Source organism: Drosophila tropicalis, unplaced genomic scaffold (assembly GCF_018151085.1).
Source record: "Drosophila tropicalis isolate 14030-0801.00 unplaced genomic scaffold, ASM1815108v1 contig_158, whole genome shotgun sequence".
NCBI classification, from domain to species: Eukaryota; Metazoa; Arthropoda; class Insecta; order Diptera; family Drosophilidae; genus Drosophila; species Drosophila tropicalis.
In genome coordinates, this window is record NW_027172602.1 from 9649352 (window position 1) to 9663024 (window position 13673).

At 37.3% G+C, this 13673-nt stretch overlaps 1 protein-coding gene across 1 annotated transcript in view; it reads right to left on the minus strand.

Annotated features, from left to right (window-relative positions):
- Positions 1 to 11966, minus strand: part of X11Lbeta — a 69023-nt gene extending 57057 nt beyond the window's left edge. Inside the window, 2 exon segments of the mRNA XM_068298834.1 lie at positions 9122 to 9151; positions 11821 to 11966. The gene's annotated coding sequence lies outside the window, so the exon portion shown is untranslated.
- Positions 11967 to 13673: the final 1707 nt, after the last annotated feature.

Sequence of the window (13673 nt, forward strand, 5' to 3'; positions counted from 1 at the left end):
GGCCTAATCCGTAAAGCTCTCTCGACTGCCCTCGTTTCCTCTTCATACATGATATCGCTAAGCAGGGAAAACAAGCAACTTATTATAATTTATGGGTTCGCCCTCAATTCCTCACACACACACACACCCAAACACACATCTCCCTTACCTGTCAACCTGATCGAAATTTACATATAAACTGACTGGCAGACAGGCTGACAGACTGACTGGCTGCTCCGCTCTGGTGGTTCAGCATCAAAAGTCATCCCCAACCACAACGAACAATATACTTACATAATAAACATCTCATCAACTTTAGATGATAGAAAGAAGGAGAGGAATAGATGCCAAGGAAACTTCAGCTTCCAAGTTCAAGTTGAGCTGTGGCACTTCAAAAAAAAAAAGAGAAGTAAATGCCGCCAAGTGATGGAGGATAAGTGAAACAGAAAAGAAATAAAAACAAAAATTAGGCAAATGTTGAGAGTTCGAAAACTCAGCGAACATTTCACAAAATTAAACAAAGTGCAATGAGAGAGATACAGACATCCATACATACATATACATAAGTACTTTTACTCCCACCGGGCTGCTGCTGGTAGAGCAAGGAGATTTCGAGGAGGTTGAAGAGAAAGGACCAAATCAAACACAGGCTATGTGGCGTATACATAATTGCGTATACGCCTGTTGGGCCTTCGGCGTGGCCAGCCAGCAAACATAGAAAGTGGTTGCCATCCTTAGCCGACTACGAAATACTCTAAGCGAAATACATTAGTGAATCCCTAAAAGGTCTAACTAACCTCTATAAAGTCTCATTAGTTTCTCATTTGGTTTCTCTCGTTTTTACTTGGCATTTGGGAAAGTATTTACAGGGTATACAAAGCATCTAAAGCATTGACACTTCATTCATTCCATTTTAACTGCTGAGCTCCAAAGGCAAATTTGTTGTTTGACTTTTTACGCAAAAAAAAAAAAAATAACCGCGAAAAAACAGAGAGGAAGATAGCGAGAGTGAGAGAGAGAGAGGCACAGAGGGAGGAAGTCAAACGAGGGCAACGATAATTTCTGTAAAAGGCACGCAAATGAATTACGCATACACTGGCAATGTTGAACGTTGAATGGTAAATGGAATTCATAATGTTATATATAATCTGAAAAGATTTGAAACTCCAAATTGAGACCGTGCTAGCGGGGAATGCGGGGGCGGGGCAGTAAGAATATGAAATCTGTCAGTTGTCAAGTGAATAGAAACTATGGGAATAGAAAGCGCGACTAGAGCTGTAACTTAATTGGAGGGAGTAGTAAATTTGTCCTCCTTACACGAATTGAAAAGTTGAGTTTTCGAAAATGTTTAACATTCAAAACTTATTTTCTCTGCAATTTGTTTGCCGAAATCGTGCCAGTAAAAATTGCAATTGATTAGCAGGCGGAGATTGCTGGGAAAATGTTCAATTTTTGGCTGGCCTTGTTTTGACTTTGCCCACTTTTTATTTGGCCCAATTTCAGCTGCTGGCCACAGCTGCTGCATTCATTTCCATCTCTTTTCATTGGGCCCCATAATATTTTCAATGGAAATTGTAAAATATATTTTTGGGAATCATTCATCCGTCCATCTGTCGAGCCATCAATTGATCTATCTGAACCCTTCATCTATGCGGCCACTTGAACAATTAAATGCGCTTGGAAAGAGTACGAAAAAATTCCCATTGGATTTAAATCTTAAATTGGCCTGGTCTGGCCTATGCTCTTTTTGCCACTCATTCGATTTAGCTATATAATTTTTTCGTCCTCTTTCAGAGGATGTGCCACATATACATGTATGTATATACATATGTATTTTTTGTAGCTCTGACAATGCAATTAAATTTCACCTCAGATCGAAAGTGACTAATGGATGAGGGAAGGACGAAAAGTGGTTGGCAGGAACACACACACAGAGAGAGATTCTTTTGCCTACCTACCTACAAAACGTATCAATCATGTAATGACTTTTGGTGTGGCAATAAATTACAACTGAATGATTTATAATTGAATATTGAGGTTACTATGTAGAAAATATACCACAAAAAAGAAAGCAGAAAGTAAAAGCAAAATAGAGAAATTGCCTTTGCAATTCAAAACGCTTGATTATAGTTTTAAACTGTATGTCAGACGAAAATTGCTTAAATTGCTTTGCCAAAAATAATATTGATAGAATGAATTGTGAACTCATTGAGGGCGAATTGACCTCAAGCCGGCTAACCCCGTTCGGTGGTTTGTTAAATTTCAATGTGGTCGAATGTGTCAGAAGCTATATGCCATTATCCTTAACTAGAACACCTTTTTGGTTTGCTAAGATTTGATTTGTGGTTTTGTTTCGGTTTATGCTAAGATATTCTTATGAATAAACATTTGTGTTATATGAAAATTGTGTACTTTGCTTGATTAAAAGCAATCTACGAGTAATTTTCCTAACTTCCTTACTTAGCTGTCTCTTTGTCATTCTGTTTGGTTTGCTTTTGGTGCTTCTGTCATTCTACTTACTGTTTCTGAGTTATTGTGGAAAAACATTTAGCGGTTTATATTTTACTTCTATTTCTGTTTTTCCTTTTTTTGGGTTTTCTTAGGTGGTCTTGTGGCTCATTTCATTTGTCACTTGCTGCCGCTGCAGCTTATCAATGGCAAGGAAACAACGATATGGGAGTCAGACTTTTGTCAGTCATTTGTTGCCTTGGTTATTAAGCTACTGCTACAAAAGTGAAGGCGGCATCATTGTGGTTGGGCCAAAACGAGAAACAGCTGAAGGCTTAAAAGCAATTTAAAAGCCACAATGTCAGCCAGACTATGCCAGTCCGCCCTCGAACATCCTTTCAAATAGAAAAGAAACAAAAAGGAATGAAAACCAACAAAAAACAGAATGGAAGGAAGGCAGAACAAATGTTAGGCAAGTTTTTGCTCAGTTGATCTTGTGTGGTTGTGTGTGTGTGTGTGTGTGTATCTGTGTATTAATCATTCTAGTTCAGGTTAAAACCAAAAATAGATAACATTTTTACAGCGAATGAAAGAAAAATCGATAAACGCAAATTGCTGAAAATAAAAATAAAACTGGCCTAAGCGACCAGAAGAGAGTAGAGACAAGAAAATGGGAAATGGCTAGAAGAGTGTAGTGAAGGAAACGCAGTAGAGCTTGGGGTAGGGGTAGGTGTTGGCAGGGAGGCTGCCAACAAAATGGCGACTTTTCATAATTCGTAAATTTAAGGAGAAAGGGCTGTGAAAAACTTGCTTGAATTCTGAGGTAGTTAAGTTTGTTTGAGGCAACTTTGCCTTTTGTTTTTGACGCTTTTCGTAATTCGCTTTTTATGGCCAGCTGCCTGCTACTAACTGCTTAAATGAAGATAATACAAGGCCCAGGAAACAGGAGAGAAACGACAGACAGAGAGAGAGAGCGAGAGAAGGAGTCTAAGGGGAGGATACAGAAATACACAGGACACAAACAGCTCAAAGTTTTGCTTTATTGTTTCTAAAATGTGCCAAAGCAAAATAAACAATGGCCTGAAAACAGAGAGAGAAAACTGGGCAAAACACTGCTGAGAGATTTGGTAAGAGTTTTTCGGCTTCTTCTGCTTCTGGCTTCGGCATGTGTTCACCATAAAAAAAAAAAAAAAAAAAAACAACAGCAAAAACAAAAAAATATAACCAAAGTTGTCCAGGCAGGCAAATGAAAACATAAGCGACCCCAAAGTCAAGCTGCCACATATCCTCCTGCTCCTGCTCCTGCTCCTCCTTCACCACCCAACCATCAAACCCAACTGCTCTTTACCTCGGCTCACCGATTCTTTTCACATGCCTTCAGCGCTCCTTTTGCTGTAGGTATAGGGAAGTGTGGTGGAAAGTATTCTAATGAAAACATTGCGTGAAAGTGAGAACTAAACATTAAACAAACAACAATAACAGCAACAACAACAAAAAAAAAACACAACCCAACACACAGGATGCACAATACGATATACAACAACAGAAGGATAAAAAAAAGGGTTTAACTTTCAACTGAGAGGCAACCAGCGGTGGCGACTCCTTCTCAAAGGCAAACAAACAAAACACGAGCCACAGCAGCAGCAGAGGCGGCAGAAAAAAAAAATGAAAGAAAGCAAGATAGAGGAGGGGGTGGGGAAAAAAACACGAAAACAAAAAACAAAAAGGGTGAGCCGACGAAATAAAATGTGTTTGTCATGTGCAAGAAAGCCCAAGCGAAATTGGCAGTAACAAAAACGGCTAAAAAACAAAACCAACAAAAAAACCCAAAATATATATGTATGTAAGACAAGGCGGCAATGGCTAAGCGAATGATGCGAAGACAAAAGCCAGACCCAAAAACCCAACACTGTGGCTCAAATTTCTGGTCCAAACTTGGCCAACAGCCGATGAGTTCGCAAAATGAAACCCAAAAGTCGTTAAAGAACTGCAGCAAAAGTTGCCAAGATATACGTATATATATACATATATGTTATTATATAATACATATGTAGGTATATAGACATGAATTTGCTGAAATCGAATCGGTTGTTGCTTGTTGTTGAGCAAAACTTTTTGGGTCAAGTCAATGTTTCCATCTGTTTTACCAAATTTAGTTGCTATCTTTATCTAATCGTCACTCGTCCTTGATCTAGTTGAAAGGAATAAGAACGAAAACAAGAAACCCCATTTCGAAAATTTACAAATTTACCAAATTGCAAGAACTTTGTAAAGATTTGAATTTCGATGTGGGGGAAACGAATCTGAAAGAGTTTTCTGAAGTAGTTGAGAATTGATTATTTTTTAAGATGTTTTTTTTTTTTTTATTGAAGATCATTAAAAATTCTGCATAAAATTGAACTCTGCTTTATGGCAATACAGATTGGGAATTTTCCATATTTTTTTTGGTGTTCTTTGCCTCGTGCCAGGTGGCAGAAATGTTGCCAACCAAGACCTGTCCCAATAAGTACTTGGATTTCTCAATATATTTTGTCGACCAGCTAAGCCTGAGGTCCCCTTGATTTTGCTTTTTGTCTCCTCGTCCTTTTACTTTGGGCCACTTTGTGCTGTCATGTGTGACGCGTGGTTAACAAGGAAAGGAGGAACGAACCGAAAACGAATTTGATATCCTTGAATGAGCGGCATAGGCGTAAGACAAAGGCCAATGGAATCAATGTTTCCTCTTCCTCTTTATTTTTTGTCTGTATACTTCTTAACTCTTTTGTGTATGGGGAAATACAATATTCCTTACATACTCATGTGCATACATATATAAACATGGGGTGAGAGAGAGAGAGAGAGAGAGAGACAGAAAGCAGGAGAGAAAGAACAAATAAACGGGCTTAATCAATAATTCAATCAAAATTCCCATGATGTAAACAGGTGTGTGTCTGTGTGTGTGTGTGTGTGTGTGTGTGTGTGCAGGGGGAAGAGTAAATGTTCAAAAAAGGGGTGTACAAGAATTTCTGTCTAATTTCACACAAGTTGTAAAGTCGCCCGTAAAGCTTCGCATAATCGTTCTCCCAGTTGTTCCCTCCATATCCCGCTTCTCCAGCCCTTTCTCTTCTCCACCATCTACCGTTTTCTCATTTTGCCATTGTTGGCAATTTTTGGCTGCAATTTGAACGATTTATATGCGTTGCACGGCTAGGACCAACGAAACGAAATGGCCCAAACCAAATGGCCAAGTGCAATCGAAATGGGCATAAACTGGAGAATGGTTCAAAATGGGGAATGATTGCAGGAGGCAATAGAGGTGTTGCATGTGCACCAGCAGCATATAAATAATACTTTTGCCTTGGCTCTGGTGGCGAAATGTTACAATTTCTTTCCTCTCTGTCTCTATCCTTCTCTCTCTGTCATTCTGTCTCTCCTTTTATTTCTTTTTACACCCTTGTAAGAAGGGTATACGTAGATTACTTTTGGAGTATGCTACGCATAGAGAGAATCTTCTGCACGTCAATATCGGTTTTTCTGTCAGGATCAACGCAAACATTTTATAAATGGCGACTCCTATGGCTTAGGTAGCCAATGTTTCATGATCTGATCAGTATTTATCAGTTATTAGTCCTAGACATCAATATTGAACGACCATATGTAAGTTCTTTGCGATGATCAGCGCTGGGCATTGGCCATAAGTAGAAGAGGAGGATGGATAATTTTGAAACTCTAAGGCCGAAAACACTTGTTTTCACCAAACCATTGCATACTTTATGGGGTAAGGTTCGGTCATATTACAGCTGTAGGGCAAAATTCTGACACAAGTCCTTGCAAGGGTATATAAACTTCGTCATGTCCAACTTTAACTCGGCCTTCTGATTTTTTTTTTTTTTTTTTTTTTTTGTTTGTTTGTTTGTGTTCCCTTTTTTTTGTCGGTTTGACCGGCAAAAGGCGACACTGGTAGCAGGATGTTTCTAGCCTTGCGGCTGGCTGGCTGGGTGCTCGGTTGCTTGCTGCTTGCTGATGTTGCTGTTGTCGCTGTTGCAAGGGTTTGGTAACGTTTTTATGGGCAAATGCAGTGGCATGTTTCGCATAGCGTGTGCAACATAAATTCACTTACCTGTCACACACACATACGCTCCCACCCTAAACAGTTTTGCAGGTGCAACCGCACACACATTCGCACACATACATATGTGGCTTAAACAGTCGCCATTTTTATGTAAATTAAGCAACAAAATAAGCAGCAACAACAACAAATATATATACACACATTTATAAAATATAAAAGTCAGAAGAGCGCTTGGGGTAATATGTTGAACAAAATGTAAAAAGAATATTTGAATGTAGAGCTACCAAAAAAAAAAAAAAAAAATAAAAGAAACGCCACATATACATATACACACATACATATATGTAGATGTATGTGTGTAAGCCTTCAGATTGAGTGGACTTTTTTATTCGCAAATTGGAATAAAAATGCATAAAACGGACCCTCATGAAACAGATTGAGTTTAAATTGAGTGCAGAAGAAATACTAAAAACGCCGTTACTTTAAACAATGGCTAAGGTTAAACTGTAACGAGAAAATCATCTTAGGAAACTCAAAATCAAAACTTAGATTAATGACATTCTCTAAGACGTAGAACCAATTCAATCAATTAACTTCAGTAACTTAGTAGTATCAGACGAAATGACACTATATCCCTCCAAATTCTAGGCCAAAAGTTTAAACAAGTTAAAACTTAACTCCCCGCCATGGAATGCCATGCCAAATTTAAAATTTCATAGAAAAATACATATGATTGGGAAGCTCAATTGAGTTATTTGAAAGGATAAAATATTATAGCCTTGGTAACAGATATTGATTGGGTTGGCTTATGAAATTTTTAAACTTCTCTCTCTGACTAGAGAGTGTCAAATCTGTGGCCAATTTAGGAACATTAACCAAATAATTGATTGCTAATCAAAACCAAAAATATCAAGCCAATGAGATTAGACGCAATGACAGAGCGGGCAAACAGAGCAACAACAGGCAGCAGCAGAAGCCACATTAGGGATTTTCTAGGAATTGAAAACTAATTAGCCAAGCACAGTTGAGAGAATGATGAGTAAGAGGCATAGAGAGGGGCAGACAGGGAGGTAAAGAAGGATAGTGTAAATACACTTCGATTATCGCTAAATTAGTTCTGGCTGGCTCTATTGATGATGATGATGACGTGCGGGAAATGTGCATTTAACAAAAGCCAAAACTGTCATGGGTGATGAGAGGGCAATGATGATGACGCTGAGGCTGACGTTGGCGATGACGCTGACGATGACGATGATGAGAGTGACAATGCTGCGGGGCAGCAAGTGTATGGCACTTATCTCTTAGACCATCTCCCACAATCTGTCTCCTACCACACCCTCTTACCCACCTCCTCCCTCTCTCATTTTCTCTCTCTCTCTGTGTGTGTGTGTGTGTGCATTGTCAGCCCCAATTTGGCCATGTCGTCCAATGCATTTGGCCGATGATTCATAATACAAAAGATGCAGAAGCAGCTGAAGCAAGAGACCAAAGGAGGAAGCTAACATAAAAAAGTTGTGGGTAGCGATAAATAGATGTATAGGCGAGCTCTATCTATAGTATATATATATACCAGTTTCTCTATTTTCGCCCCTGTCCCTCTCAGTTCCTTCAATTCTGTGTCTGTGTGTCTGTGTGTTTGTGTGGTGTATGTGTCTGGCAAAGAGCTGACAAAACAAGTCCCTGACCCCAAAAAGTAGGCAACAAAAAGCGCTAGAACTGCTTTGCTTTGTCAGCTTTTTCTACCATGTAAAACCTCCAGTCCAAACCCCAAGACTACCCCAACCCCTCGTCATCGTCATCCTCTCACTCTAACCATCCTTCCTATGCTAATAACCAATATTTTAAAGCCAAACCACCGTCTGTCGTTGAAATTGTCGACAGCAACAACATAAACAACAAAAACAACAACAAGAGCGACAACAAAACTTTTAGCTGAATCATAGCGGACATGTATATCGAGAATAAACGAGACAGAGAAAGAGAGACCGAAAAGGACTTACAAGAAGCAAGAGCATAGCAAGTTTGAGAAACAAATTCCAAGGCATTAATTTAACTGGATAATTGAAAATGTTGTTCGTTGTCACTATAAATAAAAGAAAAACCAAAAGACTAACTAACTAACCCAGGCAATATTTGAAATAAAAACTAGTTTCAGACAATCTAAGGTAAACTGATTTCTAATTTCCCATAACTTTGACTTTGAAAAAGGATTATAAAACTCTAGCTATAATATCATTTTCAGTATTGGTATTAAATAATATACCAAAATCTTTTGGCTAGAACATTAACGAAAATCTTATGCCTTACAGTTTTTATATTAAAAGTGTTAGGAACTTATAATCATCATAATCTAGCAAGATAATAATCGGCTAATAAATATTATGATGTTTTCGTGTCGATTACAATAAATTTATACAAATTAACGCAATTCAGTCAAACAAAGGATTGTGTTTGAATTGTAATTCGCAACTAGTTTTAGCATTCAAGTAGGGACAAGGCAAGGCAATCTTAAAATCATAAACTTACGACAAAACAGAATCTGACAAAGTTTCTAATCAGAAAAATCAGTAAAATCTATAAGTATTATGGTAAGTAGTATATATATATCTATTTTTTTTTTTAAACTAAACAAATTAAACTTACCTTGGGCTTCAAAAAAATTTAATCTTTGGCCTGGGCGTTTTCAAGTTTTTTATTATTGTTTTTTTTATATTCAAAGTTTTTAGTTTTGAGATTTTGGAATTTTTTTGTGTGTGTGTTTTGGATTGTGGTTTTTTTTTGTGTTTTGTTGTTGTTGATTTCAGTTTTTAGCGGGGGGAAAATCGTTAAGATATATAGATTAATATGATTAGTTATTATAGATTGGATTTATATAGATACACTTATTATTAATTGAGTGATTGTCTCTGCGTTTTGGTTTCTCAAATATTAAAGTCCTGTCATTTGAGAATTGAGAGAACCAAGAAAAACAGAATGAACTAACGAACGAACGAACGAACGAACGAAGAAACGCATCAAAACGAACGAGGAAACTACGAAAAATGTAATTGGAACAATTCAGGTAAACAAAATATTTATATGAAGTATATGTTGAGTCTAGACAATTATTAAAATTTGATCGTTTCAACGAAACCCGAAAACCAAAAAGAAAACAAATTATTATGATAAATGAGTTTAACAAGCATGCGAAATGCGTCTATAGGTGGGCGGGGTTGGGTTGATATGAAGAATGTGATGGCTAAGAGGTTGGGGTTGGGGTAGGGCAAGGCGGGCGGGCGGGCGGTAGGTTTGTTCAAAAGCAAGCAAACTATAGCAGGGGAGTTGGGGGATAAAGGCAAGGAGAAGGTAAGATTTGTGTGAATGTGTGCTAAAGATATTTTGTTAAGTTGATTTATTTTAAATATATATGCATATTTTTTTGGTATATACATTATTTTATTGATATATTTATATATGTATGTATGTACAACTGATTTTCAAATCATTAATTTGTTATTATTTTTTTTGGTTTCTATTTAACTTTGTTGTTTTTTTTTTCCAAGCCAATTAGGAAGAGTTCATTAAAACATATATACAAGAAAGAACTTTCTTACTTTCTTTAATTTTATGCTTTTTTCAAGTAAATGAAACAGACACAGAAAGAGAGAGAGAGAGAGAGAGAGAGAGAAAGAAAACAAAGTAGAAGAGCGATAGCGAGAGAGAGAAAGAGAGAAAACACTTTGAAAATTGTTTAATTTTATTCAAGTCTAAGAAACATGACATTAAAACAAGAAGAAGAAGTAATAGAAAATTGGCAGGATGAAATAAAGACATTAAACAAACACAACCAACAAAAACAAACAAACAAAAAAAAAAGAGAAGAAAATGCTTGTTTCAAGCATTCCATTTGTATAGGAAACTTTGAGAAAGAGTTGAACTGAATTGAATAAGGAATGAATTCAGGAAGAGGATCTATCTATCAACTACATACTCTAGTTACTCTAGGGGGATGCTAGTTAATAACAGTATATGTAGTTAATATATTAACCAAACATTTAGTAAATGCATATAAGAGAAGGGCGCTCACTTTTTGAAGACATTTTGATTAGATTTCGATTCTCTTTAAGTTTGGCAATAGTTTTTTAGTATATATTTTTGATTAGTTTACTTTCTGTTCTCTCTTTTCTTGGAGTTGTGCTTGGTTTGATTTGATTTAAGTTGGCTTTAGTTTTAGTTTAAGTTAATATGGTGGCATAGTGGAGGTGGCTATAATGATGATAGTGGTAGTGGTGGTGGTAGTAGTAATGGTGGTTGCTGTGGTGGTTATTGTGGTGGTTGTTGGGTGGTGCGCTAGCAGTGCGACGGTGGTTCTTTTTTTTAGCTTCTTTTCTTGCTTGGTGGTGGGTGCAACGTTTCTTGGCATATGCAAGATCTTTTTTGGGTTTTTAGTTACAGTTTGGTTTTCGTTTCTTCTCCATTTGTCTCCTTGTTCGTTTTAGTTTTCCTTTGCATTTAAGGTTATCAATTCTTTTGGATTTCTCGAAATCGAAAATTGATTTACCCAAATGCCAATGACACTAAGTGTTGGGGTGTTCGAGTGGAGTAAATGTTGGCGGGGGAGGGTATGTTAGATATGCGTAGATATATGTATATATAGGGCTGCGATGACGTCGACAACAATCAACGACAACGGCAAGTGGTTGAAGTTGAAGGCAACAGCAGCGGCAGCAGCAGAGGGGCAGGCAGCAACGTGGCAAAAGCAAAGGCAAAAGCAAATGAAGAAAAAGGCAAAAAGAAAAAAAAGAAAAATCAACCCTCCGCTTTGTTGGACAGGCGCTGACTCACAGACTAAAAAGGGCGATATTCGTTTGCACAAACACAAAAACGGAAAAAAAAGAAACATACATATACATATATAGGTATATAAAAACAACAACAACAAAATATAAAACAAAAAGAGAGAAGAAAATTTACAAACAGGAGACACCATAATAAACAGAAAGACAGAAAGGAGTGTATAATGACAGAGGGGTTCTATGGTGCGAGGGGGGAGGGGCGGGCCAAGGGGGAGTTCGTTTAGTATGTGTGTGTGTGTGTGTGTGTGTGTGTGTAGGGGAGGTCGGGGAGACAAGTTTCTCCTTCATTGATTTACTTTGTACACTTCAATTTCTGTTCTGACTTTCCTTCTGTTTTTCTTCTTTTTCGTTCTACACTTTTATTTTGTGTGTTTGTTTAGACATTTGATTATTCCATTAGTTGCTGTGTTGTTATTATTATTGTTGTTCACACACGCACACACACACAGACATACACAAATAGACAGACATACACACACACGCACACACACACAGAGAAACACTCACATAAATACACCGTGACACACTGAAAAAAAAAATGAAGTAATGTAAGTATGTAATTGTTAGTTGTTGTTCTTTTCTCTTTCTCTCCCTTCTTATTAGAGTGTTGCGTTCTGCACGTTGTATAAGTTGCCCGATCAACTTGTCGTCAAAACGTTCAAAGTAGGACTAAACCCACAGATGCCCAACGAAGGACTGAACGACAAGCACGAGCACTCTGTTCGTTCACTGACAGGACATGCGGCAACAACATAATGTTCCCACACACACACACACACACACTCCCACACTTGCACAGACCACTGTTAACTGCCAAAGCGCTTAACTATAATCGGAAATTACATTTGTCTTTAATACACAAAAAACCCAAAAACAAAAAGAAAATTAACAATAAAACCCCTAAGAAACTTTTTCGTCTACTAAGGAAATTAATAACTAATTACAATTAGGAAATTTTATTAAATAAAGTCATTTAACAGAGTATATTTTTCTCCAGTAACACAAACAGCGAGCCAACAGAAGACTCACAGTGAGTACAAAGCTCAGAGAAAGAGAGCGAAAGGATATGAGAGCTAAGTAAGTCGAGGTGAGGGCGAGTTTTCCTTTCTCTCAGAGAGCCACTTGAACACAGTGCAAGAGTGAAGAGGGGCTCCAAATGGAAGACAACTTATTGGTCTGATTCGTTTCACTCTTTCTAAGAATATCACAAGGATCAATGGAGAAAGGATGACAAAAATCTTGAGATTTGATTCTCTTAAGTCGCAAAACCATGAGAAAAGTAATTGCACAGAGAATTAGAATAGTAATTATTTCTACCACCTGCTAAGAACATACTTAGGCTTAGTATGTATTAAATTATACAGATTTGAAGTAATTTTGTTGTGAAAGTAATCAAAATCTAAACCTTTTGTTGTAGGTCTGATATATTTGGTGTATTATATTGAAATTAAACTTGATCTAGTTTTAGATTTATCAACTACTAAGTAACTTTAAATCAGTTCATACTAAGCCTTGAATTAAGTTATAAGTTATTTCTGTTGAGCTAGAAGAATTTAGAGTTTTGATATATTGATAATTGTGGAATGTTCTTCCAATTGAAACCCTTTTGGCTTGTCATGTCTCTGATTTACTCTCCCTAATTGGTGTTGCTCTCTCACTCTCTGTCATTCTCTTGGTGTACTCTCTTTTGGCTCTCTCTCTCTCAGTGTGTCGCTCTCTCTCTCTGTTACATTTCGAAAGCTTGTTGTCATAAAAACATGTGACTATTTAGGGAAAAACCTATTTGAAAACTTCGAAACCAAAAACTAAAGCTAAAAACACACACACACACAGAGAAAAACATTTGTCTGCAATATTTTGACATTTCGAAGGGCAAAAGAGCGAAGCGTGATCTGACAGTTAGAAGGAAAAGGCAAAGGGCGACAAAGGCGTAAGGGCTAATGATGGGTCAGTTAAAATAGTGAATTTATAACGAAAAAAAAATTCCACCAAGTGAAAGCCTTTTGTATGTTTGTATGTATGTGTCCATGTATGTAGGTGTATTTGTGTGTGTTTGTGCTAGAAAGTGGTTTATATGTTGGTATGGGGAATGACATGTTGCTACAAACGGCAAACAATAAATCGTTGTTGTCCTATGTGTGTGTGTGTGTGTGTGTGTGGGTGAAGGAGTGTAAAATATTAAAGCATACTTAAGGGCGCACTGCATTTAATTAATTAAATTTCTTGCCATGTCAATCAACGCTGGGGAAATCAAAGCAACTTAAGGGCAACCTGTCAATTGGCCATAAGGCAAGAGCATTTTATATAATAAGTACACTCTCAGTCCCTACTCTTTCCTTGCCACCACCCACCTCTCCCAC